Below are 26,348 nucleotides of genomic sequence, written 5' to 3'. Positions count from 1 at the left end.
AACTCCGAGGGTCCCCAGAGGTGTCCCAGGCAGGCCAGGTAGCAGATGCCCAGGGAGGAGCGGCCTCTTTCTGAGCTTGGTTCATGTGGGCAGCCGCTTGGGTTGGGAAACGGGGGGCCCTGCTCATGATCTCTTCTGGGGAAGCAGGAGCAGCATAAGTTGGGGCCACCCCTACGGCCGACACCACAGCACACGGCACCCCTGCCCTGGGTGTGGTGTGGCCTTGGATGCTGGAGGCGTGTGGAAATGCTGGAACAGAGGGGCGCCTGGGTGGCTCAGTGGTTAAGCCTCTGCCTTCGGCTCAGGTCATGATCCCAGGGTCCTGGGATCGAGTCCCGCATCGGGCTCTCTGCTCAGCAGGGAGCCTGCTTCCTCCTCTCTCTCTGCCTGCCTCTCTGCCTACTGTGATCTCTCTGTGTCAAATAAATAAATAAAATCTTAAAAAAAAAAAAGCAAACATGGAAATGCTGGAACCTCGAGGCCCCCAGCCGAGTGCCACAGGAGTTCCTCTTCCCTCTCCGATGGCTGGGGCAAGGTGGGTGGTGGCCTGCAGGGCCGGAACGGGGCCCCTCCCGCTGCTCCTCTCACGGGGTCTGGAGGCCACCCATGACTTCATTGCCTCCTGGGATCTCCCGGGGGGGGGGGTTCGGGCTGGCAGCCCTGCCGGTCCATTTTGGGACGGGGAAGCCAAGGCAGGCTCTGGACAGGCAGTCCCGACTGTCCCCTGGGCCCTCCAGGGACTCCGAGGAGCTTGCTTCTGCCATCCCTGTGCAGGGACGGGCCACAGGGGTGGCGGGGAGAGGAGCAGGGCGGGGGCAGGGAGTGGCCCCTTCCAGATCTGCCCGCCACCTTGCAGGAGGGGAGACAGGCAGGTCCTCCCGAGTGAGATGCCCAGAGAGTCCCTTTCTCGTCCCTCCCCAGGGTCAGGGTCGAGCCGGGTCACGCTCTCCCTGGGCGGGCTCACACCTCCACTGCGCATGAGCATCACTTGGGAAGGTTTCCGCCCTACGAGAGCAGCTTCGGGAAATCAAAGTGTCGGCCAGTGACGCCGACCCGGGCATGTCCACGCGCCTCCACGGTGGGGCGGGGATGCCGCTCCAGCCGGCCCAGGCACCCCCCTCGGGCAGCCGCGCGAGGTCGCAGGCCAGGGGCCCGTTCTGCTCTTCCGATCGCCACCCCAGACGCGCTCCGCACAGCCCCTGGCGATGGTGAATTCGGACAAAATGTCCGTTTCCATCTCAAGACACAGGCCACTTCGGAGCAGGGGCTCTTTCCCAGATCTTTGTGGGTCCCGTGCCACCCCCACCCCCGGCAGCTAGAGTCTGCCCCGGTCACTGCTGGGAAGTGGGGGACGCGGCTGCAGCCCGCGCTCCAGCTCCCAGCGCAAGCCTGCGGGAGCTTTGAGGCCCACCTGCTCCCGGATGATGGTGCTCTCGGCACCTGCCGCCCTCCGCCCAGGCCCTCGGCCCAGGGTTAGTGTCGTCAGAGACATCAAGCAGGACATGGTCTCGGGAGTCCAACGAGACGCACGATTAAGGGCTGCCGTGCCGGTGCCCTGCAGTGAGGGGACCACTGACATGGGGGCTAGCGTGTGAGACCCCCCCCGGGTGAGGCCGGGCCGGGGACAGTGAGGAAGCCAGAGGAGCCATCAGACCCCCAGGCCGTGCCTGCTCTGGGCAGGACTCCGGTGCCTCGAGGCCAAGACTGCAGAGGTGCCCACTGGCATGGGCTGTTCTCTCCTCAAATCCCCATCTGGGGCCCCGGGCAGGGGTGAAGCCGCTCCTCCCCACCTCATCCCCGCACCAAGGGCTGCTGCCGGGCTCTGGGGAATGTCCCCGTTTCCTCTGCCCAGACACCACTCCAAGACCCAGGACCCCAGCCCTGGAAGGTTCCGGAGCTGGGATGCCCCGCCCAGCCTCAGCCCAGAGCGGGACCCCGGCTTCCCGTCCCCCGGTGGGAAGCCCTTTGCTCAGGCTGCCCGTCCCCAGAGCCTACAGGCAGAGCTGCTGGGACTCTGCCCGATGGCGATGACCGACCTCGGAAGCAGGGAGTCACCACGGTCCATGTGGGCACAGACAAGCGCCGGGAGGGCAGAGGTCCCCGGCCCCGGCCAGCTCCCCCGCTGCCCGGCACCGAGTGAGGGAGGATCCGGACATGGGGCTGCCTGCTGTGGAGTCGGGCGGCTCCGGGACGTTTCTTACCCACGTGGGCCTCAGTTTCCCCAGATGATGATGCCCAGCTGAGAGGAGTAAGTGGAATACGTGAGAGGAAGGGTCAGGTGCCAGCTCGTCTGTCCCTAGAGCACTCAGGGTGAGGGGGTTTGCCAAGGTCAGGCTCACCAGGACGCACCGGCCCCGCCTGCCCCGCCTCCCCCGGCTCCCTTCGCCCCACGCCGTGCCCTCAGGCCTCAGTAGGAAGCACATGGCCCATCAGGGAAGGGAAGCTTCCCACAGGCTTGGAAAGGTCCCTGAGGTCCCCAGGGTCACGGCTGCAATGGCAGGTCACCCTCACGGAAGGACGTATTCACGTGTGTGAAGCGTGTGCGTCGGGGTGTGTGTGCGTGCAAGCACACGTGTGTGAACGAGGGCTCCGGTGATGTGTGTGTGGGGGGAGCACAAACACAAGCACGTCCTGTGTGTGGCTCACATGTCTGCTGTGGGAACACACACGTGCCCCCTGGGAACCGCGAGAGGTCAGACCCCACAAGTCGGCGCCGGGGCACGGAGCGGGCACGCCAGGCTCTGCCCCCACCGGCCAGTGACCCCTCCCGAAAGGCACTTTCGTCTGATGCCAGCTTGGTGGGGGGGGACCCCTGCCTGCCAGATGTTCCCCGCGGTCCATTGTTTCTGCCTGTCATCAATTATTCAAGGGCAGGGATCCCTCTTTTCTCAACAGCAACGACAGCCGGAGCAGAGGGCTCGGGTTACCTGGTCTGCAGGTGCCCACGTGAGATGTGCGTCCCCCAAAGGACGGGGTGCCCATCCCGGCAGCCACTGCTGGGCCCCGCGCAGGCCCGGCAGGGCCCTCAGTATTCCTGGTGAGCCCCTCTCTGCCCTTGGCTCTCTCGCCCATGTCCTCTCAGCAGCCTTCGAACAGGCCCCGCAGACGGGCCGGGGGGTGGCAGGCAGAGTCGTGGGAAGCCGTCCACCCAGCCTTCTCTGTAGTCGCAGTGTCCCCCCTCTGCTGCCTGGACCGGCATATCTGGGGTCGCGGTGAGGGTGGCTTTGTGGTCCTGGAGGCTGGTCCTCTGAGCCCGGGCTCGGGGCCTGCAGGACCGGCCCACAGCAGGTGGTGGGCACGCGGGGCAGGCCTGCACACACACGAGGTCCTGTGGTCACACCCGAGATTCAGGCCAGGAAGGGCCTTTAGGGGTCTGCCTGCCCTGCAGCCTCCCTGGCAGCCTCCCAGCGTCCCGGCTGAGCCATGACGCCCGGAAGCTCCCAGGCACCGTGGCCACAGCGGTGGGTCCCGTGGAGTGGCCCACGTCGGGGTGGTCATGGATGCTGGGTGTGGGAGACCATGGTCTGAGATCTTGTTTTAGGGTCAGTCCTGAGAGGCCAGAATTTCCTCTCCAGTTGCACAGAGCGAGGGGGCGTGGCCTGGGGAGAGGAGCACCAGGCTCAGGTTCAAGGCCAGGTCTCCCGGTGGCTGGTGGGCACCTCGAGGCAGTCCACACCTGGAGGTCATCTCACTCCCCTCCAACCCTGAGCAGCAGGTGCTGCCCTGGGTCTCTTTCACAGACGGGAACTGAGTGAGGCTCAAGGGCTGGGGTGTGACCCCCTGATGGAGGCCGCACGAGCACGCACCCCGCCCCCTGCCCAAGCAGCCGGGGGACGTGGAGAAGGCAGTGTCTGACCCCCCACAGCAGGAGGACAGCACCCAGGCCTGCTCCCTGCCCGGCCTGTCACCGAAACCCAGACAGGGCATGGGACACAGGTCCTGTTGCTGGTGGGTCCAATGTCTCGACACCCGATCAGGCTAGTCAGGCCTTGTCAATGCGCATTCGCTGGGACCGCTCCGAGATGCCTGAATTATGCACGAGGCCAGCCCCACCGGTGGCAGATGGCAGCGCACACGGTAACCAGAGCCCGGGGCAGGAGGGCTGCCCAAGAGGGAGGCACGCCGAAGCCCCTCCCGCCCCCCTCCCCGGGAGTGGAGGACACGCACGAGGACCCCTCCTGTCCCGGGGACTCTGCTGGGAGGGACAGAGCCTGCTGGCTTCGGTCCTGGAAATGTCTCTCACCCCTTGTTCAGGCTTTCAGTGGTGGAAGCCATGTGGGTCCTCACAGAGCTCGGATGGGGACGAGGGTGCTCCAAAGGGTGGGCACCCGGCCCCAGCCTGGGGAAGTGAGCCGGCCCAGGCCCGGGGTCCTCTAAGCTGTGCTGGCACTAGCTGGGCGGGCGGGGCTGGGCTGTACCGGGGGACATGGCGTCCAGATGAGCCTGGGACTGGGGGACCCCTACTCAGCTCTCTGACCCAGCGCTGACACCCACAAGACAGTTTTCCTACGGGGCAGCCTGATGACTCTGCACACTTTCCCCAGGACCCCGGCAGGTGTCACTGGGCAGGGCACGCTCTTGGCAGCCACCTACCCCCAGCCCAGGCAGCCGGCCCTCCTCACTCACTCGCCCCACACCAGGAAGGGCTTCCCTACCCGTCTATGCCCACGGGGTAACCAGCAATGGCAGATCCCGCCCCCCCCCCCCGCCCAGTGCCCTTGGCCCCTTGGGGGGCTGGCCTTGCGTGGGCCTCTGCAAACAATGATTTATTTCAGAATTAAGTGTATTACACCGAGAACTTGCCAGTTCCGTCCTGCCAACGTGCACAGGAAATCTGGCTAATTAAATATATTATGCAGTGTAGCCTTGATTGTTGGGAATGAATCAGTTTAATTATGGTGAGCGCCACACATCACAATTAACGTTACAGCTCTACATCGAAGATGGGCTGTGCTCCCCTCCCTGGCACGGGGGGACAGGGGCTCCCCCGACTCCCAGCCTCACGTAGCCCTCTGAAGTTCTACCCGCAGGCCCCGTTTTGGACAGACAGGCCTTGGGCAGCCTGCAGGGGCAGTGGCGGGGCTCCGGGTTGGTTCTGCCCCTTACTAGAGGGGTCCCACCCTGTAAGACGGGGTCACAACAGAAACAAGCCCAGACAGCCAGTGGGGAGAGGCACAGACAGAGCTTTAGGACAGTGCAGGTCAGGTGCTGATCCAGACCAGTGGGAGGCTATGACCTGAGAGCTGATTCCTCAGTGACAAGAAGGAGCCCATCACACGAGCCCTGGGGGCGGGGAGCGGCAGGTGCAAAGGCCCAGAGGTAGGGACAGGAGACACCTGAGGAGGCTGGTGGACTGGGGTGAGGAGAGTGGGGCCACCCTGGGCCTTCCGCCCTGGCCAGTCGCTCATCCTGCCTCCTTCCCAGGGAGCACGAGCTCACGGTGTCTGCTCACTCTGGCCCTTGTCTCCACGAGACCCTCCACGTGGCCTGGGGTGCATCTGGCCCCCACCTATAGCCCCCCAGGGCTGCCTGAGTGGGAACGGGGCCCAAGAACGGCTCGGAAAGTCGGCCCCCTCACTCCAAATATGTCCCAACTTCCTCACTCGTTCCTGCCCCTGGAAGCATCTGCCTCCTGGCGTGAGGACCCCGCGGGGCGGGAGGGAGCCATGAGCCCACAAGTGGCTCTGCGTCCTGTTCTGGCTTGGGACGAATAGCAGGGATCCTCATTCGAGACCAAGAGTCAAGACCTGCTTCCGTCTGCCAAGGGGCTGGTGTCAGTGGTCCCAGGCAGAGGCTCCTACCCCATCACAGAGCCTCCTGCCGGTCCTGAAGACCCTTCCCATCTTGGAGGCCCCTCACCAGCAGACACATTCTGATCATCTCACGGCAGACATCCGTCTTTCCCCTGTCTCCGGGGTCCAGCACCAGGCCCTGCCCCCATGGACGTGCGGGCCGTCTGTGGGATGAGAGCGGGCGCCAGCATGAAAACGTTGGTGTTCAGGGGTGTGTGCCAAGGCCCCCGGGGGTGGGGACCGCAGGCCACCCATTCTGGGGTCCTCCATGGGGTCCAGGGCCTGAACTCCATCACAGGCCCTGCCGGGAGGGACAGTCACTTTCCGGACGCGCATTCCCACACCAGGGCCCGAGGCGCTCCTGGAACCTGACCCGGCTGGGAAGGGGGGGGGTGTTCCGGGTAGAGGCGGTTCCTGCTGCAGGAAGTTCTCAAGGTCAGGGCCATCCGCTGCCAGGACAGCCCCCCCCCCCACGGGGTAGCAGGGTCAGGGGCCAGGCGGGCCCAGGAGAGCCATGTCCGAGAATCCCCGAGCAGCCGGGGGCCGCGAGCAGCCGGGGGCCGCGAGCAGGGCAGCCGGGGGCCGCAGCTCCTTTTTAATTTCATTTCCTTGCCGAGCACCAGGATCGATGGCCGCTCGCAAGGTGCCCTCATTTGCATACTTACGGGAGGCGAGGGGAGGGCGGCTGCGGGGGGGGGGGGGGGGGGGAGGGGGCAAGCCCACGGCTGATTGAAGCCAGGCTCCTATTCGGCTAAAGGGAATTTAATTTCTAAGTGCGAGCTCGGAATAGATTGAGCCGCGTCCTGTCCGCGGAGGGGCCTCAGGAAAGGTGTCTTTAAAGAGGCGAAGCGTGTTGGCTCCGTGTCACCTCCCTTCAGTGTCCCTGCCCAGCCCCTGGTGTCGCTGGAATTATTATTGATTTTCAAACGCCAGAGGCTTCCCAGTCTTCTGGAGGAAAGGAAAGGGTCTTGGTCGCTGTGAAGGTGACAGATGGGCTGCCCCACGACTTCCCCCTTCTCCCATGAACCTGGGGTACAAGGCCCCCGTCCCCTGGCAGTGCACCACCTCCTATGGGGCCCATGACGGCTCTGGTCCCCCAGAGGTCAGGGAGGTGTGGAACCTACCCCCTAGGCTGCCCTGGGAAAATGGGGTGCTCACGGAGAGCGGTAAGTCTGAGGGGCACGCTGGGCCCCGAGGGTCTGCCCTGGTCTCCATCTTTGGCCCTTGAGCCGGTTGATGGCCACGCCACGACCCGGGCCCCCAGAAGGTGTGAACACACGGCTGCGGGGCCCCCGAATGCCGTTAAGCACAGCGGGGCCTCCGGCACCCGGAACATCCGACAGTGGTTTAAAGCGCGTGCAGGAAAGCCTCCGCTAAGCACCAAGGCTCACGGGACGCCACCAGGACGGGCGAGGGGCACAGCTGGCGACGAGAAGGAACAAGGTAAGGTCCGACGGGAAGATGCACTGGCCTGCGGGGCCTACGGCGCCCAGTGCTGTTTGCTTTGCTCCTTCACACGTTTCCATACCTTGCCGAGCCGGGACGACGGGCCCGCTCGCTCCACCGTCAGGGGACACGTGGGAAACGGATGCGTGGCAGCCACATCCTGGCAGCTCTCCGAATGGCCACACGCGGGCCACCCAACACACGGCACCTCCAGCCCTGGGTGTGCCCCCGAGAGACACGGCAAGGACCTTCCACAGGAAAACATATCCACAAGTGTCCACGGCAGCACCCCTCAGTCACCAAAGGGGAACAGCCCACGTGCCCTCCACAGATGACAGACGAACCAGAGGAGCCTGTCCTGGGGAGTGAAGGGCATGACCCTGACCGCTCAGCACAGCCCAGGGAGGCCACGTCAGTCAGCAGGGCAGGGAATGACCCTGACCGCTCGGCACAGCCCGGCAGCCCTCAGAGGCATCACAGTCCCGTGAAGGGCCACACGCCGCATTGGGTCACTGGGCCACGTGGCACACGGCGGGCATATGCGTGTGCCGCGGACCCCCTCACCTTTCAGGGTCATGGCCCTTCCTTCCTGTGATGAGAACTTCAAAGACCTACTCCCTTAGCAACTTCCAAATCCGTGACATTGTGAACCGCGGTCCTGGGGCCGCGCGTCTCACCCCAGCCCCCGTCCTGCTGCGCGTGGAAGCGCGTCCTCCACCGCCTCCAGCCTCCCGGCACCTGCTCTGCTCACACTGGCCTGTGCTCTGCCTCTACGGGCTCAGGGGTCTTAGGACCCACATAGCAGTGGGGACCCCTGGCGTCCGTCTTTGTCAGACGCGTGTCGCCAGGGTCACGCACTCCGGGAGCATCCGTGGTGTCACAAGCGGCAAGATTTTCCTCTTTCTTGTGGCGCATTCCACCGTCCTGCGCAGAGCCACATCCTCTCCATCCGTCCGTCCATCCGTCCGTGGACACGTGGCTTGTTTCTGGGCCCCGACCCCTGTGAGAACGGGCTGCAGACGCTGCTTGATGATGGGGTTTCACGTCCTTCGGATGAGCATCCTGCAAGGTGGGGCCCCGGACCAGACGGAGGTTCCAGTTCTCACTTCTCGGGGAAGCTCCGTGCCAGCTCCCACAGTGGCTGCCCCTGCGTGTGTTCCCCAGCCGTGCTCCAGGGCCCTGTCTCCATGCCCTGGCCGACACCTGTCCCCTTGTCCGTGTCGTGATGGCCGTGATGGCCGTGATAACCGGCAGCTCAGGGTGGCTTCGAGCCACACGCAGCGGCTTCTCAGCTGGCCTCTCTCAGTTGCTGGGAGCTTGTAAGCCGGCTCACTGCCGTTTCCCGGACTCACAGCACGTTTCTGTTTAGTGCCGAATAGTATTCCGTGGCCCACAGGGACCACGGCTCAATGAGGCCATTCCGAGCCCCTGCTGAAGGGCACCCTGGCTGCTTCCAGCTAAGGCCACCACGAGCACACGTGCTCTAGAGCCACATGCAGGTCTTTGTGCGGATCTGAGCTTTCCACTCCTTTGGGTAAAAAAGCCAAGGAGCCGGTAGCTGGACGGTGCGCTGAGGGTCTGCTAAGCTGGGCAGGAGCCGCCGAGATGCCCCCGGGTGCTCTCCGGGGCCGGGGGCGTGTCTGCCGTGGACCACGGTTGGGGCTGTGCGGCCCTGTGAGCACCACCGGGACCTCCGGACGCTCGCTATGACTGGGCCAGCCGCACGGGACGAGACGCAGAGCTCAGCGAAGTCGTTTGCACAGGAAGTGGTGGCCCTGGTTGGCGGCAGATCGGGGCAGCAGGGGGTCACCGCGCCTCCTCCGCAGGGCAGGGCCGCCACGGGGGCAGCGGACCAGATGGCAAGGCCCTTGGGTGGCCCCGTGCCTCTACCCTGTGGGGCCCCGGGGAGCCTGCCCGGCTGCAATCAGGGCTGGTGACAAGCTTAAAGGCCAGATTAAAAGCACTAAGGGGACCTCGGCGGGTCGAGGTCAATAAATCTTGCCGGCCGCCACGGCCTCCCGCCCGCTCCGCTCAGCAATCTGTCCGGCTGCCTTTCAAGGGCCCAGTTGCTCCCCATTACCTCGGGGGAAGAGCCACAAATCACTATGACAGACCAATCAACAGGCCGGGGGATTTTTACACACGCCGCCTCTTGAAGGATGGCCCTCCCTCAGCAGCACATCAGAATAAATCTCTTCAAAACTTTCCCCGCACCCGCCTCGCCACCCCCGCGGGGCTGGGGCCCGGCCCCCCGCTGCCGCCCCACCGGCTCCCACCCCTGCGGCCCGGCCTGCGCGCCCCGACCAGGCTGACCGCGGGTGCGGCCCGCAGCTCCGGCCGCCCGGGAGCCCTGCTTCGGCGGCAGGAAGGAAAGCTTTATGAAATAATTCATCGGAAACTTAAAACACTCAGACACGAGAAATTGCAAATGGGGAAATATGATGGATTGTGGGCTGAGAGGAGGCGACTTGCTCGGGCAAAATTGATCCCTCGGAAAATGGCTTTGTCTGCTCTGAAAAATGGGCCGTATGCAGCCAGGGCTCCAGAGCCATAATCCCGAAAATAATTTGCTTTTGATTTCCTCTCAGTCTCCGCCGCGCCCCTCCCCGCACTGGGGGCTCAGGCGGCGGACACGCTGCCGGTGGCCCCCGCCCTGCGACGGGAGGCGCCCCGTATTTCCGGGAGCTGCCCCCCAGGCCGGGGCACTCAGAAGGGAGCAAAGGAGCCCAGCGTCACCTCATCATCTCCTGGGAGAGCGCGCAGGACCCTCCCCTCCCGGGGGCCCAGTGAGCCGCTTCGATCAGCACCCAGAACCAATGGGGCCACCCCGGACCCCACCCCTACAGATGGGGAAACTGAGGCCTGAGGGGACGGTGGTCAGGAAGAGTCAGATCTACACCCAGGGAGAGCTAGGCTTTGTGCACGGACGGGAGCCCCGGAATCCAGCCTGCATGGGGACGGCCCTGGAGGGTTGGCTGTCTGCTGGGCTGAGCTGTGTCCTAGGACCCACCAAGCCAGGGGACTCAGCCAGAGCACCAGCCTGCCTGGAGCTCGTGAGGCTGTGGACCCCTGCTTGTGCCCAGGCCCACCGAGTGGGGGTCTCCAGGCTGGGGGGGCGGTCCCTTGCTCTCCTGGTGAGCCACGCCGGGCACATCCTGTTTGACAACATCTTCCCCGATTCTGTGGACCTCCCCTGGGGGCCGGAGCTGCAGGAAGCCTTGTTTCCAGGCCCTCAGAGGGGCACTTGCCTGTGGAGCTCTGACCGAGGGCGCTGGAGCCTGGGCCTCTAGGAGCAGACGCCTAGAGGTGGCTGGTCACGGGTCCCAGTGGACAGGTAGCCTTCCCCTGCTTCAGGTAGCGGTGTCCCTCCGATGCCCCTGTCCTGTGCTCTTCCTTGGGGGGAAGCACGTGGTCCCAGGGAAGACATTCCCGGGGGAAGAAAGGGCCAGAGGGCAGGCAGCTCCCTCGTGGTCCTGTAGAAGCCAGGTGGCTTGCCTTGTGGCTGAGCGCCCCACTGCCCCCATCCCTGCAGGGGGACACGGCAAACCCTGCTCGGGCCACTCGGCTCTGGGAAAGGCTGCCCTCAGGGGAAGGTGTCCGCGTCCTTTTGGAGAAGTGAAACCTGGGGGGGTGGTCAGCCCATTTCCCCTTCCGCTGTGCAGAGCCCCGTGCCTGCTCCCCCGTTAGCTCTGGGGCTAACACACCTGCCTCCTCGGTGGTCTGCGCGGTCGCCCCTCCCCTGCAGGAGCTGAACGCGGGACGTGCTCGGAGCCTTCTGGAGTCACCCTACTCTGAACCTTCCAAAGCCTTCCCCCAACAAGGTCGAATACAAGGTCGAGTACAAGCTGAGTTTGACCCCCGAGCTCAGGCAAAGCCGGGCCTGGGACCTGCTGAGTCGGTGGACCTGCCTGAGGCCCAGCACGCTAGAAAGCCCCCACCCCTCACCCCAGAGGACCCGGCAGGACGGGGCGGGGGTCAAATATCCCGCCTCATCACCTGGGAAGGAGTAGATGTCCCCGCAGCCGGCCCTGGGAGACCCGTGGGAGGGGCACGCCACTTCGAGACCGCCGTATTTCTGGGCACTCCTCCCTTGCGGTGGGGAGGAGACGTGATTGCCACGCTGTGACCCGTGTCTGTCCCGCTCTGATGACGGTCCGGCAGTCTATCCTGGGAAGCCAGTGCACAGGTGGCCCACGGGCGCATTCTCCAAAGGACGGATGAACTGTGAGCCCCTGTCTGGGCCCTACCTCGCCCGCTCGCAGCCCGGCCTGCCTCCATCCCCCCGGGCCTCCACCATCCTCACTGGCAGTGCGCACAGATGTCAGCCTGGAGGGCAGGGGTGGGCCCTGTGCACAGAGAGCAGGACCGGCTCTGGGGAGCAGGGAGCTGGGACAGGCCAGGGGCTCCACCCCACAGGGCTGGGTTTGGGCGACCGGCACCCCCGACCCCGGGACTCCTGAGGCCCCGCGGAGCCTGGGCCTGAGCGAGAGGGGCAGGACGGTCCGTGCCCAGGCTGCCAGCAGAGTCAAGCCCCTTTTGGGGAGACACAGCCTCCAGCGGGAGTCTCACCTGTGCCCCATCCCGCTGCTCCGTGGGACCCGGGCGCTCGCAGACGTGAGGCACAGAGGCCCAGGCCGGGTGCAGGCTACCCAGGGCTGGTTGTGCCCAAGGACTCCCAGCACTGGGCTCTGGGGCGGCGAGAGCGAGGACCGTGGGCGGCTGGAGCATCCGGGAGCAGCGCGCGGGGCGACCCAGTCCCAGGCTGGGTGGGAGCCCTGCTCCCCACGAGCTGCTCCTGTGTCTGGGTGATCCTGGGAAGAAGACGCCTGCCTGTGGGGAGGGGGGGAGGGGAGGAGGGCCCAGGGTCGGGGGCTGCGCCGCTTCCCTGGGTGGGGCGGCGGGGACCCAGGCCTGGGCCGCGCTGGCCTCTGTCCTCTGGGCTTCCCACGGCGGCGTGGGGCGGTGGGGGGGCGGCGGCCGAGGCCGGGCTGATTGTGTTAGACAGACCATTATCGACCCACCTCTGCTTTATCCCTGGTGCCTCATTTCAATAAACAGCAGTTTGAAAGAATTAGCAGCGGATCCGGCTCTCGCCACCCCCTTTCCCCTGGCTGGGGTCTTCCTTGGGTGCGCTGGGATCGGGAGGCCGCCGTGGGTCCCCTGAGAGTCTCATTTGTCCCTGGGATGCAGCCCCGGCGCATCGAGGGTCCGGCAGCGGCCTGGTGGTTTAGGTGCCCTTCCACGACCGTGGGCAAGGCCTGCCGGATGGGGCGGCGCGGCAGAGCAACGAGATGCCCGAGACCGCATGTTAACCCTGGGGCCAGGCTGGGGTGGGAGGGAGCAATCCCAGAGTCGCGCTCGGGACTGCGGCCATACAGGGCCCGCGGCTGAACTCCTCCTCTGCCAAGTGGGGGAGATGGCCGCTGTGTGTGGTGTGTGTGTCTGTGCACGCGCGTGTGCTTGTATGTACCTGTGTGAGTACACATGTGCACCAGTGTGTGAGTGGAGGCGTGTACATGTGTGAGTGCACGTGGGTTCATGTGTGCGTGCATGTGTGCCTGTGCACACAAGTGTGCGTGTGAGTGCACATGTGAGTGCAAGTGTGTGTCCGTGCGTGTACACACGTGTCTATGTACACGCACAATTATGTGCGTCTCCGTGTCTGTGCACACGTGTGTCTATGCATGTGTGTGTGCGTAGGTGTGTGCACACGCACCGTGCGTGCCGTGGCGCAGTGTGTCCCATGGCCCATTTCCTGTTTTCCACTCATGGCAACATGTTCCCAAGTTCATCACTACTCTTCACTGGCTGCACAATCCTCCGTGGACTGGTCGTAGCATAAAACCCTTAATGGTGTCCCCCGCACGGAGACGTTTGGGAGGACGCTGTCTCCTCGCTCTGATAAACAATGTTGCTAAAATGGGCCACGCGGGACCCAGCCCCCGAGCTCCCTTGGCCCCGAGCCTCCTCCTGGCACCCACGGGCCTCACGACCCCCGAAGCGAAGCCTTGTGCCTGTCGCTCCTCCCTTCTTCCCAAGAGCCGAGAGCCGTCCCAGGTGTCCGTGTTGCTGGTCTCCCGCACAGGTGAGCGGGGCTGGGGGCGGGCAAGGCGGTTTGCTGACGGCGCGTCCGGAGCGGTGCCTGGCCCACGGTGATTTTCCCATCGATTCCAACAATCATTGTCTGTTTCTTTTCTTTATTTTTTTTTTAATTTTAATTTTTTTTTTTAATTTGACACACAGAGATCACAAGTAGGCAGAGAGGCAGGCAGCGAGGGGGGGAAGCAGGCTCCCTGCCGAGCAGAGAGCCCGACGTGGGGCTTGATCCCAGGACCCCGAGACCATGACCTGAGCCGAAGGCAGCGGCTTTAACCCACTGAGCCACCCTGGCGCCCCTCTTTATTTTTTTAAAGATGTTTTTATTCAAGAGAGAGCTTATGAGCGGGGTGGTGGGGGCCGACTCTCCTCTGAGCACAGAGCCCACACGGAGCCCTGAGGTCATGACCTGAGCGGACACCGAGACTCAGTCACCCACTGAGTGAGCCGCCCAGGCGCCCCTTCATTTCAGCCACTTTAAAAGTACGACTCCGTGGCATGAAGCACGTTCACGCCGGTGTGTGTCCGTCCACTCCATCCGTCCCCGAAACCTTCTCCTCTGCCCCAACCGAACGTCCGTGCCTGTTAAACGCTGACGCCCTCCCGGCCCCGAGCCCCCGCGGCTGGTGTCCTGCTTTCTGTGTCCGGGAATTTGACTATTCTCGGTGGGTCTTAGAAACGGAACCGGCCGGCGCGGGGCCTTCTGCGTTGGCTTCTCCCGCAGGCCGGTCGTCCTCAGGCCAGTGCACCCACAGCACGCGCAGAAGAACACGGCGCCGGGTTTTAGTGGGGCGCTCAGACCGGTCGCACTTACGGGGCTGGGTGTCCCCGGCCGTCTGCTGCCCCGCCCTCCGTCGGCGCCCGCCCTCTCCCCACGCCTCCTGCCTCCTTCGCTTGACCGGATGCGTTCACTGTCCCACCGTATCTCCTCCCTTGACTTACTAGTGATGACGTTCTATGTGGTGTTTTTAGAGGCCGTTTAAGGGATCAAACACCCTTAACTCACCGCGGTCCACCTTCAAGCGCTCTCCTAGCCTCCGTCCACCCAAGCACCTCGTCACGGTGGACCTCGGTGCCCGCCCCGGCCTGGGTGCGTTCGTCCCACACTCCGACATACGCCTTCCGCCCCGTGACACATTATCACAATGTTTGCCTAAAACCGTCAATTACGTGATGATTTTTTATTAGAAAGAAAGCGTTTTCTCTCAGCCATAGGGTTTCCATTCCCTGTGCTCTCCATTTCTTTGTGTGGGTGGATCTTCCCACGGGGAACAACTCGCCCTTCGTCGGAAGGATTCCTGTGACGCTTCCTGCGCTGCGGGTTTGCTGGGGAAGAACTCTCTCAGCTCTGTCCTGCCTGGAGAGAGCCTTTCTCTCACGCCGTTTGCGACGGAGACGTCTGCCTTTGTGCAATTCAGTGGCGACGAACGTTTTCTTTGCGAGCCTCCAAGATGCCCGCCCTGCTTCCGTGGAGGAGCTGTGCTTCCCGCCTCGGCACGGACGCGCCCTTCCCCGCTGGCTGCTTGCCTGGCGTGCTCTTTCTTCGTCGCTGGTTTTAAGAAAGAAAATGAGCTTCAGCGTCCTTTTCTTCCTATTTCCTGTGTTTGGGGTTTGTAGAGCTTCTCGGACCTGTGGGTTTACAGGTTCCATCAATGCGGGGAAGGTTTTGGCTGTTAATTCTTCACGTACGTCCCCTTCTCTGTCTTCAGCCTCAAGGACGCCAGCAGCAGGTGCATGAGGCCAGCTTTTGTGGGCTTTTCTCTCCGTGTCTCTGTTGCCGTGTCTCTGCGTTCACGTGCACCTTCCTTTCTCTAGTGTTCATCTATCCCTGGCAGTGGATTTTCCTCTCCAGAGATGTGACTCCGGTCTTTGTGTCCTCCAAGCCCTCCTTTGTACGCCCAGCCTCCCCTCCTCCTCCTGGGGCGTAGGGAACACGGCGCCAGCGCCTGTCCCGACAGCCTTCTGGCCTCGTGCTCTCACCTCTGTGCTTTCTGACTCATTTTGTTGCTTTTGCAGTGTCTTGGGCGATTTTGTCCTGCTCCTTTGCCTACCTGGTAATTTCTGCTTGAGTGCTAGACAGTTAGATTCCCGCTAGTCAGGCGAAGGATATTTTGTGTCCCCGGAGATCCTCATGAGCTTGGTTCTGGGACGTAGTTCATGAGCTTGGTTCTGGGACGTAGTTCAATTACTGGGAGCAGTTCGCCCCTTTGGATGCTACCTGCTGAGCTCTGCTGGTCTGTTAGCGCGTCGCTAGCTTGGGGTTAATTTGGCCCCAGAGCTGAGCAGAGGTCCTTTGGAGCATTTCTGCTGACGTCCTGGGAATTACGAGGCCTCTCACTCGGGTCACGGACACCTCTGCACTCCTGGCCCTGTGTAAGTTCCGAGGATTGCTCTTGTTTTCCCGCGGTTCTCCGGCCTGGGCGCCCGCTGCACACGCCCGGCTGGGCAGGCAGGACACTCGGGGTGATGTCCCGTGGCTCCCAGGAGCCCCCTCTGCCCGCTCAGCCTTCTCTCGGAAGACTGCTGGTGCCCTTTGGGTGTCTCTGCCCACACCAGCCCCAGCAGCACCTCGTTCGCTCGCCATCTCCCTGGATCCCTGCCCGGAGCCGCCTGTCTCCTGGCAGACACCTCCTCCGTGTCCCAGGGCACGGCCCACAGGAGGTGGGCAGGGCTGGCCAGCTAGGAGCTGCCCCCAGAAGTGCAAACAGCAGAGCCACAGTGTCAGCATGTGGAGTGACTCCAGCGCCTGGCTGCTCCCAGGGCTCTCGGAACGATCTCCGTGTTCAGCCCAAATCCTGAGCTCGGGCAGGTGGTCGTTCCCACCTTGAAGCCCAGGAGGAAGGGCTGGGGGTCTCCCTATCATACTCTCATCTGTCCCCTGTAGACAACGAGGGTGCCCAGTGAGGCCCCTCCCCTAGAAACACCACTGGCTTATAGAGCAGGGCGTCCAGTTCCCAAGCACTGACCACATGCACGGGGTCCCCCCCATGGCCTGCTGGGAGGCTCCGGAGGTCTGGGCTGGGGCAGCTCCCTCAAGGGGCCTGGAAACAGGCTGACCGCAGGCAGGGTGGTGACGGTCTGTTTCCTCCTGACAGAGAAATAGTGACCCGAGTGCTGCATTGCAAAGGAATTCTAAGAGAAAAGTGGGTGTCTCGGGGTCTTGCAGTCTCCCCAGGTGTGTGCGGCGAGTCCTGGGGGCTCTGGTCTCCTAGTGACACATCCCTGGCCTGTGGTCCCAAGACCGGTCCCTGGTTGGGGGCCTCCCTGGAGGGGGTGTCTGGAACTCAGCTCAGTGCTTTAAGGTTCCACATGGGTTATAGCCGTGCTGAGGGCGGGGTCGATGGGGGAACAGGGGTCAGGGTGCCCACTGTGGGGAGGCCAGACCGAGAGGGGAGGCTGAGGATGGGAGGGGGGTCCGACTCCTCCCGCAGACTTCCTGAGTTCCCTGGCTCTGGACCCCAGGGTCCTCATGGGCACTGTGAGAGGGAGCCAGCAGAGCCATGGGAGCCAGCAAGGAGAGGTATGGAGGGTCCTAGTCCTTAGGGAAGGTGAGGGTGGGCTCGGGCAGGGAAGGGGCAGGCATGTGGGGGCTGGGGGAGCAGAGGAGCCTCCGTGGGCAGAGGGCCCTGTGCCCATCGCCTCCCGCCTGCTGGGCCGGCCCCAAGCCCCATGGGCGCAGTGGCCGTTCCCGATGATGGATCGCAGAGGCTGCCCTGATGGAGCAGATGTGGGGCTGCACTTGGCCTCAATCGCTCCCCAGGGGCCCCGATCGATGGCGGCCTGTGATGAATGGCTCCGGATTGATTTTCACTTAATTGACAATTTGGTAAACCTGTTTGCAGAATCCCAGGTTGGGCCCGAGAGGGAGCCTCGAGGCAGTCCACGGTGGGGTCGAGGCTCTCTGGGCTGGGGTGACCGCCAGGGGGCAGCAGAGGCCGGCCAGCCATGGGAAGGGGCGGCCGCTCCAGGGCTCACCCTGCCCCTGCCCCCGACGGTCCCCCAGCAGCCCCTCCCCTGCCTGGGGACTCACGTTCGGGAGTGTGTGTTCAAGGCCTCTTGTCCAGTTGGAACGGCATCTTTAGTCTGGTCGGGAACCCCCAGAAGAGGGGTTGCGGGCAGCACTGATCACAGAGGAGGATTGAAATCTCCAGACTGGGATTTGCTCCCTGCTCAGCCCATTAGCTGCATCACCAGGGTGCTGCCTCCGGGCCACTCTGACCCTCAGCTTCTCTTCGGTCAAGTAGAGCCACTGGAGCCTGCCCACGCCCCCACAGTGCCGTCTCCTCACCGCTGCGTCCGGCCGTCCCCGCCAGCCATGGCGCCCTCTCTCTCCCTGCCTCAGCCTCCTTCCAGGTGCTGGGACACGCCTCGGTCCTCCCACCTCAGGACTTCTGCCGTGGGTGGCCTCCAGCTGGAACGCCCCCCAACCCCTGGCCTGCACACGGGGCCCCATCCGCCCTCCCTGCACGCCGGGGCAGGCCTCGCTGGGCTGACGCTGACCGCGGAGCCCAGAGCACCCAGGTTGTTCCCAGGACAACAGGAAAGCAGGCCTCAAGCTCACCTCTGCCGGGCCCCCGAAGCCGTTGTAACAGGAACCCCGGGTAATCCCCCCGGGGCCACCCAGACAAAAGCCCAATGAAGTCAACAGGATTGCAGGGGGCACTGGGAGGCTGGAACTGACCCCCAGGAGCAATCGAAGAATGTCCCCTTCTCAGATGTAGGTTGCCCGGGGTCTGATTTCCCTCCTGCGAAATCTATGCCACCCGGAGTCAGAGGACGGTCCTCCCCTTCCCCAACAAGACAGCCCAGGCACCCAAGGTCCTTGGCAGAGCTGCCCAGCGGCTGAAACCAGCCCTTCAGCCCCTGCCCTGCTCCTACCCCTGCCCTCTCCACTGGCCCAGAACCCACACCTGCCCCCCAGGGGCTGCGTGGACAGGAACGGGGCAAGGTGCCTGGGGGAACTGGGGCACCAAGTGGTGAGCTCCGGGCCGCGGAGGGTCCTCACCTTCCCCACACAGGATTCATGGGTCCCTGGAGCCTGTCTCCCTCCGCCCCCGGCCTCCGAGGCTGTTCAGGGGAGGCTGATGGGGGCCTCTGGGGAGGTGCTGGCCACTCTGGGGGCTCCCGTTCTGCTGTGGATGTGGGAGACGGGGGAAGGGGGCAGCAAGCCTTTGACATCAGCTGGACGTGGCCTTGGACCTGGCTCCCCTGCCCCTAGCCCCTGAAGCTGCTGTGAGTTTGAGTGAGTGATGTCATTTCTGGGAGGCTCAGTTTACTCATCTGTAAGTGGGCTTGGGGCCCCACGGCATAAATTGCTACGAGGATCCCCGAAGACGTCGGGGTCACAGGCTTCCCTAGTACCTGGCGGAGTCCCACCACGCAGCTCGCGGCCATGACTGCGGCCCATGACTGGGAAGCCCCGGTGTGCAGGTGTGAGGGGGTGCGGGGTGGGGGATGGGGCGCCCTCACCCCCCCTCCCCGCACTGTCGGAAGAGGTGGTTGGTGAGCAGCGGGGGCCGAGGAAGCCTTCGGTCCTCTATCCAAACCCAGCATGCGGGAGCAGGGCAGGTGGGCAGAGCAGGGGCCCCGGACAGCAGACGCACGGGCTTCAGTGGACAGAGGCTGCCTGGGGCCCCAGTAGCGACCCAGAGAGGTGACCAGCACACCCCACTCGGCTTATCATTGCTAACCCAGAGCCATCCATTCCCCGCGGACTGACACCTTGACGGTGCAGAAATTGCTAGAAACAGAGGGCGCCTGGGTGGCTCAGTGGGTTAAAGCCTCTGTCTTCGGCTCAGGTCATGATCTCAGGGTCCTGAGATCGAGCCCCGCATCGGGCTCTCTGCTCAGCAGGGAGCCTGCTTCCCCCTCTCTCTGCCTGCCTCTCTGCTTATGATCTCTGTCTGTCAAATAAATAAATAAAATCTTAAAAAAAGAAAAAAAAAAGAAATTTCTAGAAAGACAGCCGAAACAGTGGCTCCCCCCAACCAGGCATGGGGTCACACGTTTGGAGACGGCTCTCTGAGGCCCAGGGGCTTCACTCTGGGGAGCAGGAAAGCTGTCAGCTTGGCCCCGAGGCCTTCGAATCCTGGGCCCACGGGGCTGTCAGGGGCGTTGCTCTCAGTCCAGAGTTCAAGCAGGAGATGACGGAGCCTCTCAGAGGGTGCGGATTCTCTGAGTGAGGGTGGTCGTGTCCACCTTAGAGAGGGGCGCGTGGGGGCACGGAGGCTGGCCGGGGCTCATGGTCAGCCAATTGGGGGCAGATGTAGGGTCTCTGCAGGTGTAATCCGTTAAGGATCTCAGAGACAAGACCCTCCTGGGTTAGGGTGGGCCCTATACCCTATACCCAAAGGGGGTCCTTATAAGAGGGGAGGGGGCAGGCGCAGAGCAGAAGCTGTTTGAAGAAGGAGGCAGAGGTTTGGGGCGATGTGGCTACAGACCAAGGGACTCCTGGGGCCCCCAGGAGCTAGGACAGGCGAGTGGGACCCCTCCTTACAGCGCCTGGAGGGAGGGCGGCCCTGCGGACCTCTTGGTTTTGGGCTGCAGTTCCAGAGCTGGGAAGAGTAAGCTCCCATGGCGTGAGGCTCCCCGGTCTGTGGTCACTGTTACGGGGGCCAGGTCAGTGACACAGCCCCAGGGGCGTGGGACCCCAACGCTGAGTGCCTGTGCCCTTGCCGCCCTGGAATCCGGCTCCACACCTGACCCACACCCGCTCACGGGAGCAAGAAGTTTCGGCGACCTTCTTAGTATCCCTGGGTCTGAGAGGTCGACGGACAAAGACCCACGAGCAGAGGAAAAGCACACGCGTGCGTCTTCAGTTTAGCCTGAGTTTTCTTCGACGAGGGAGACTTCACGGGGCAGGAAGGCCCAAAGCGGCCGGCGACCCGTGTGTTCGTTGGACAGAGAGCAGACAGTCCGGAGGAGCGCGACGGACAGGCCTGGAGCGGGGCCACGTGGTGACCTGGGGTCCGCTGAGCAAGGCCTGCTCATTGGGGTTCTTCCGCGGGTCCCCTCGCCTTTGGAGATAAGGGTGCTCCCGTCCCGAGTGTGGGGAGACCGCCCCTCACAGGAGGTCTCAGGACGGATTCAGGGAGAGCCTCCGCCAGCGTCAAGGCTTCGATATGCTCGGGGATGGCGTTTTTGGAGCAGCGGGCCCCAAACCCCGTTGGCAGCCCCCTCCACGCCCACCCCCCACCCGTTGGCCCCTGGCTCTCCCTCTCTGGCCGGACCCATCCACCCAGCATGCAGGCCGACACCCACTCCAGTGACCCCAAGTGGTGCAGGCCACACACGAGGTGTCCAGGGAGGCAGCGCAGAAGAGTGTGCCAGGCGGAGGACACAGCAGGTACAAAGGCCCTGAGGCTGTAGAGTCAAAAAGGATCCAAGGCACTGGGGGCCGGGGTGGGGGTAGGTGAGTTGGGCTGTGGGACTGGGCATCGGGCTGCCCACCCTGACCGTGAGTTCCCTGAGGGAGGGGCAGACCTGAGGGTCCGGGACAGTGATGCGGCAGGTGTGCACAGGCACCGGGGCAAGCAGGGGAGCGGCCTTTCTGGGGTCACCTTTCTGAACACGCCCCCGATAGCCGGGAGCCTCTGCCCAAAGTGTCGTGGGCTAACTTGGGCAGCGGGGTCCCAACTCGCTGCCCGTCTCAGCTTCACCCACAGTCTGTCCAGCGAGGCAGCCGTCCCCAGGGCCTGGGGCCCAGAAGCCCAAGCATAGACCCTCCTCGCTGGGCAAGAAACCCTGAGCTCCTAGGACATTGGACCCAAAGGGTCCCCAGAGCCCTGCGGGCCCCTTCCTGCCCCCTTTCCTCCCTGAACTCTGCCGGAGTTTGCAGGGGGTCAGAGGCACCCCTGTGTATAGTCGGGCGAGTTACTGGTGTTCACAGGGGCCTCCCCTCACCAGCGGGCCGCTGACCCTGGGTGGCCCCCCACCCTCCCAGATGGGACTCCCCAGCGGCTCCGGAGGGGCGGCTCTCTCCCGAAAGCAATCAGCCAAAAAGGCCTGAGTGCCTCCGAAATGACTTGCTTCATCAGCATAATGGAGTCCCAGGAAGCCTGGGGTTAGGGCTTTTGTCTCCGGTGCCAGAGCCTAAGCCCCTGGCTGGGCTGGAATGTGGGTGCCCCGAGAACCACCCTGAAACCCGAGCTCCCTGTTCTGTGTGGGCTTCCGCCTAGTTTGCTGGGCGGCTCTGGGAGATTCCGTTCTGTGGCAGAGCAATCTCCCCGGCACTTGCCCTGGGGTCAACTCAAGCAGGGCCATAGATGTTTCTGTTCCAGAATGCGGACCTCGGTTCCTTTTGGTTTCTGAGACAGGTCTGCTGTATTTCAAGAGCTGGCGGGGCTAAAGTCCTGGGTGGTTCTGCGAACCGCTTTCAGACGCTCCTGGGGCCAGAGGCTTGTTCCCAGGCGATGCTGGCCACCTTCTGCCCAGGGTCAGGCTGTCCTTGGCGCAGACCTCCAACGCACGTCCCTGCGGTGGCCCTGGCTTAGCTCCCAGGTTAGGGACCTAGGCTCTGAGGATGCGGGGAGGTGTGGCTGGAGAAGCTGGCCACAGGAGCCCAGTGGTCTGACCCCTGCCCCCAACCCCAGCAGGGAAGGTCCCAGAAGCCAGTTCTGGAACTGCCCAAGGCTAGCCCGCAGGATAGGGCCTAGGCAATGGCCCCAGGTCTCCTTGCGCAGGCCCTGTCCCGTGCCACCGTGCCCTGAGAACGGCTTTGTTCTTCTTACGGAAATCTGCAGACATTTTCTACCAAGAGCCCAAATGTCCCAAATGTCCTGCTGAGGGCAGGCAGCTGGTGGGGGGCAATGGGGAGCCCCGCCCAGGGCCCCTCACCGCTCACTCGGGACGAGCACAGTGACCTGAAGCAGAGTCGGGAGCGCCAACCTTTTCATCAAGAAAGATTTAATTTATCGGGAGTGCGGAGTCACAAATCATAGGCCTGGAGATTTATGGCCTCCAGGAGCGGAATTGACCACCGAGAGGAGGCGGCATTCCCAACTCCACACTCTCCTCTAATAAAGTCGGAAATGCACCACGAGCCCGGCCCACACCAGGCACCGCGGCAGTGCGCGCAGGCCTGATGGAGGAGGCTGAGCTGTCACCGCGTGCGGGGGGAGAGCACCGTGGGGACCTCCCCTGCTGGGACTTCGGGGACAGCCCAGGACCCTGGCAGGGGAGGTGGCAATTCTGTAAGGGGATGGGGGAAGGTTTGCGTCCTGAAAGACGTCTCCCCAGCTCTCAGCGAGGAGCCCGGAGCGGAGGCCTGCGGGAGTCCCGGGGGACAGGATACTAGCAAAGGCTAATCCCTGTCCCCTCCGACCCTCCTCTGGACATGCCGGCTCCCCGAGGCCGGCCCCGCGGGCGTGCTCCTGGCAGGGACTGTGGTGGGGACCTGACCCTCCGGCAGGGCTCCAGAATCAGGACACAGCTGGGAAAACCGAGCCCCAGAGGGGCAGGATCTGCGAAGCCGCAGGTGGCCCCAGTGGTCTCCATCAAAGGTCACTGAGGGCCAGACATTCAAGGGGGCCGTGCAGGCTGGGGTGGGCCTCCTGGTGCGTTCTTCCACACACAGGGCCTGCCTCTGCCTGGGGTCCAGCTGCCCCTGGGGGAGGGGCGGGGCGGCACTGCCTCGTGCCCTGCTATCAGACTGGATGGTGAAGCCCTCCTGAGCCCAAGCCCGTTCCTACCAGACAGTGGTGCCCACCCCTCCCGGTCACCCAGCAGAGTTTATCTAGGTGACAAAGTTTAGGGGAACCCTTTGACCTCCACCCAGTCCAGGACACAGGTGACTTGGAGCCTCTGTCGGGGTGGGGAGCTTGGGACGAAGACCTCTCTTTGGCCGGAAGCTCAGAGAAGTGGTTTTGGAGTGGGAGGTGGAGTGTGTGTGCATGTGGGCACGGCACGGCGTGAACGGGCCCCGGGAGGCGTGTGCGCTGCGCGGGGCAGATAGGGCATGAACGTGCAAAGGGCACACACATGCACACGTGTGTCCGGCTTCGCCTGGGGTGCATGTGGGTAACCACGGGGAGACCCACCCTCGCCCAGCAGCGAGGACGCCCTGGGGTGTCCCCCTGCCCTGCCTGCCGCCTCCCCCAGATGCTGTTCAGGCCCTGGCAGAGCCCCACCCTGGCACCCCAGACCCCCTCCCTGTGGCTTCCCCCAACCTGCGGCTCTGGGACCACCCACTCGTCCAGCCCCTGCCCCCCACCCAGCACTCTACTTAATGTCTTTCTCATAAGCACTTTTAAATTATAAGCCCAAATGAGGTCTATAAATTTGAGTTCATAAAATTCCACGCACATCATTTTCCAGCAGAAAAGGCTCTCTAAGAAATATTTTCCCTGAGACCCCCTGTGTCCCCTCCCTTTGCAATATGACATTTATTCTAATATTAAAATGGCACGTGTTCTATAAATCGTGAGTCATTAGTACTCTCCATTGATTTTCCCCGCAGCCCCTCACCCGGGGTAGGAGTCGTGTGCAAATACCAGTCTATTTGATTGAGATTCATGCCCTATTTGGGGGTCAAAGAGCGAGGCCCTGTGAGCTTGAACTTCTATCAGCCTAAAGCTGATCGATACTCAGAGATCTATCAGGGCTGGCCGCTCGCACAGATTAAGTGGCCATAAATACGGGCGCGGGGGTGCGGCAGTCGGGGAGAGGGGCAGGAAACTGGGGCCATGCTCCCCACCCAGCCAGGGTCTGGAGCGCCCCAGCCTGGGGTGCTGAACCTGGGGCGAAGGCAAGTGGGGCGCGGGACCACGATGCGGGCCGGAGAGGCTGCTGCTCTCAGCCGGGTGAAGGGCTCCCCCTGACTCTTCCGGAGGTGGGGGGTCCAAGGAACCAAGCCACTGGGGCCTGGGGGAACCACCACGGACCCCGGTTATGGCCCAGGGACTCCATCCGCGGAGCGGAGGGGCTCATGGGACTCCAATGCTGGAGGACCCCGCGGTCTGGAAGGGCGCACGAGCGGAGGGCCCGATCCTTGCAGTGGTAACTGGGGATTTAAATTCTGGCTGCGGATCCTTGCCTTGGTGTAGGGTCTCCCAGGACTGTGCTGTGGTCTGCCTGGCTGCGCCCCGGGGCGGGGCGGGGCGGGGGGAAGGGCAGGGGACCTCCTCCTCCCCCTGGCCCTTCAAGGCCATCTGCAGCCACCTGCTCAGCACTCCCAAGGACGTCAGCCTGCAGGGGCCTCTCCCCACCCTGCCTGGGATTCTGGTTCATTCCATCTGGCCCCTCGTCACCCCCAGGGCAAGCCCAGCTTCTCCCCTCCCTACCCGCACCCCTGGGAGGCCCCTCAGGGGGCAACACCGCGCACCCGGCATTGTCCAAATACCTGGTTTGTCCCAGGTCTAGGAAAAGCACGAGAAAGGGGGCCAAAGCCAGCCCCCGACTTCAGCTACGGCAGACGGGCAGAAACCCCAAGGAAGCGAGTCCCCACCTCTCCCGGGATGTGGGAGGGTCCCCTGCTCTGCGGTCATCTCTACGGCACGTCCTTGCACGCGCCCTTGTGGTGGGGTCACTCCCGGGAAGCTCCCACGCCGCCGGGGCCCGCCTCCTCATCTCCTCATGCATCACCGGGCCGGCCTGGAGCCAGGCCGCTCGATGCCTGCGATCCGGTACGTTATTAGGGAGATAAATAATTTGAACTCTGGCCTTTTACCTTTTCCCCCCAGGCAGGCGGGCCACTCCCACCCCCTGCCCCGCCGGCCGCCACCCAGAGGAGTAATTTCATTAGGACCTTCCTGGCAGCTGGCAGAGGCCACCCTGGGAGGCCCGCAAGCAGAATTTCTTTATGGAGATGAGAAATAGGGATATGAAAATTTAAGCCGGAGCGGATGTAATTTAACTTCGCATTATTTATCGGGGACACAAATCCTTTCTAATATTGGCGGCTCGGGGAGGGCCAAGCAGGGTCGCGGGGACCTTTGTCGGGGGAAGGGTCAGCCAACGTGCTTACTGCCCACCCCCTCGGCTTATACAAAGGCCCTGGAAGACTCGGGGCGCCGCTGGGCCACGGGCTGAACCTGCAGATACCCACAGGAGGGAAGGACAGGCCTGGCTGGCGTGCACAGGCTGGGGAAGGAAGGGGCAGACCCCCGAAGGACCCGCACCCCTGAGGGCGCCCCGGGCCCCAGGGCCTGTCCCAGCGACCCCATCCCTGCCTCGGGTCCCCACACGGCCGTATTCCCACGTGTCTCCTTCTCGAAGGACACCAGTCACTGGGTTAGGACCTGCCCCAACCTGGTATCTTTACTCAGTTACACCTGCAAAGACCCTTTCCCACAGCAGGTTCCACTCCTGCCTCCCGGGGGGCTGGGACTCGAACGCGTCTCTTCAGGGGACGCAGGAGAGCAGGGGTGGGCGAGGACGAGGCTCTGATCACCCAGACGACACAACGGCCTGGCCTGAGGTTGGGCAGCAAAGATTTAATTTGTTCAAAAGCCATATTCTGTGTTCTTGAATGTTCCTATTTTTTTTAGCATTAAAAAAAGGGCATTCAGTGTAATTACTTTGGTTTTTACAGAAATTCAATTAACTCGAGACTTGCGTTGTTTCCTAAGTTCCAAAGTTTAGTTTGCAAATACGATTCCCCGGCCCGTGCCACAGCTGATGAAGCTTAGCAAAAACCTTATGAAGGATGTCCGGAGGGCCACGACTCAATTAAATGACTTTAAACCCAGAACGCAGCCTCCAGCCTTCAACCCCGCCCCCACTCCCGCCGGACACAAAGGGAGGGCTCCTGGGCCTGGAAAACACGCGCTGCACAGAGACGTGGAGCCCAGCTTCTCGTGTTTCCGAGAGCTCGCAGAGTTAATAAGAGATCGGCCTAAAAGCTGAAACCTGTTACTTAATTAAACATTTTAGTGGGAATCACAAACTAATGGGCCGAATTATTTCAACCCAGACGAAAACAGGAAGCCACAAATGCGCAGCCCCCCTAAGTCCCGCAGGGGGTTTTCTGTCCCCTGAGTTAACAAGTTGTTCGGGGCTCCTTTTGCAAGATACCGG

At 63.3% G+C, this 26,348-nt stretch overlaps 1 protein-coding gene across 1 annotated transcript in view; it reads left to right on the top strand.

Annotated features, from left to right (window-relative positions):
• The window catches only part of KCNT1 (potassium sodium-activated channel subfamily T member 1), a 299,723-nt gene extending 274,838 nt beyond the window's left edge, over positions 1 to 24,885 (top strand). Inside the window, exon 32 of the transcript XR_014302124.1 lies at positions 24,870 to 24,885. The gene's annotated coding sequence lies outside the window, so the exon portion shown is untranslated. The remainder of the gene's footprint in view (positions 1 to 24,869) is intronic.
• The last annotated feature ends 1,463 nt before the right edge of the window (positions 24,886 to 26,348 follow it).

The sequence above is a fragment of the Mustela nivalis genome (genome assembly GCF_964662115.1).
Source record: "Mustela nivalis genome assembly, chromosome: 13".
Classification (NCBI taxonomy): Eukaryota; Metazoa; Chordata; class Mammalia; order Carnivora; family Mustelidae; genus Mustela; species Mustela nivalis.
Note: the sequence above shows the minus strand (reverse complement) of the source record. Positions and strands in the feature narration are given on the sequence as shown.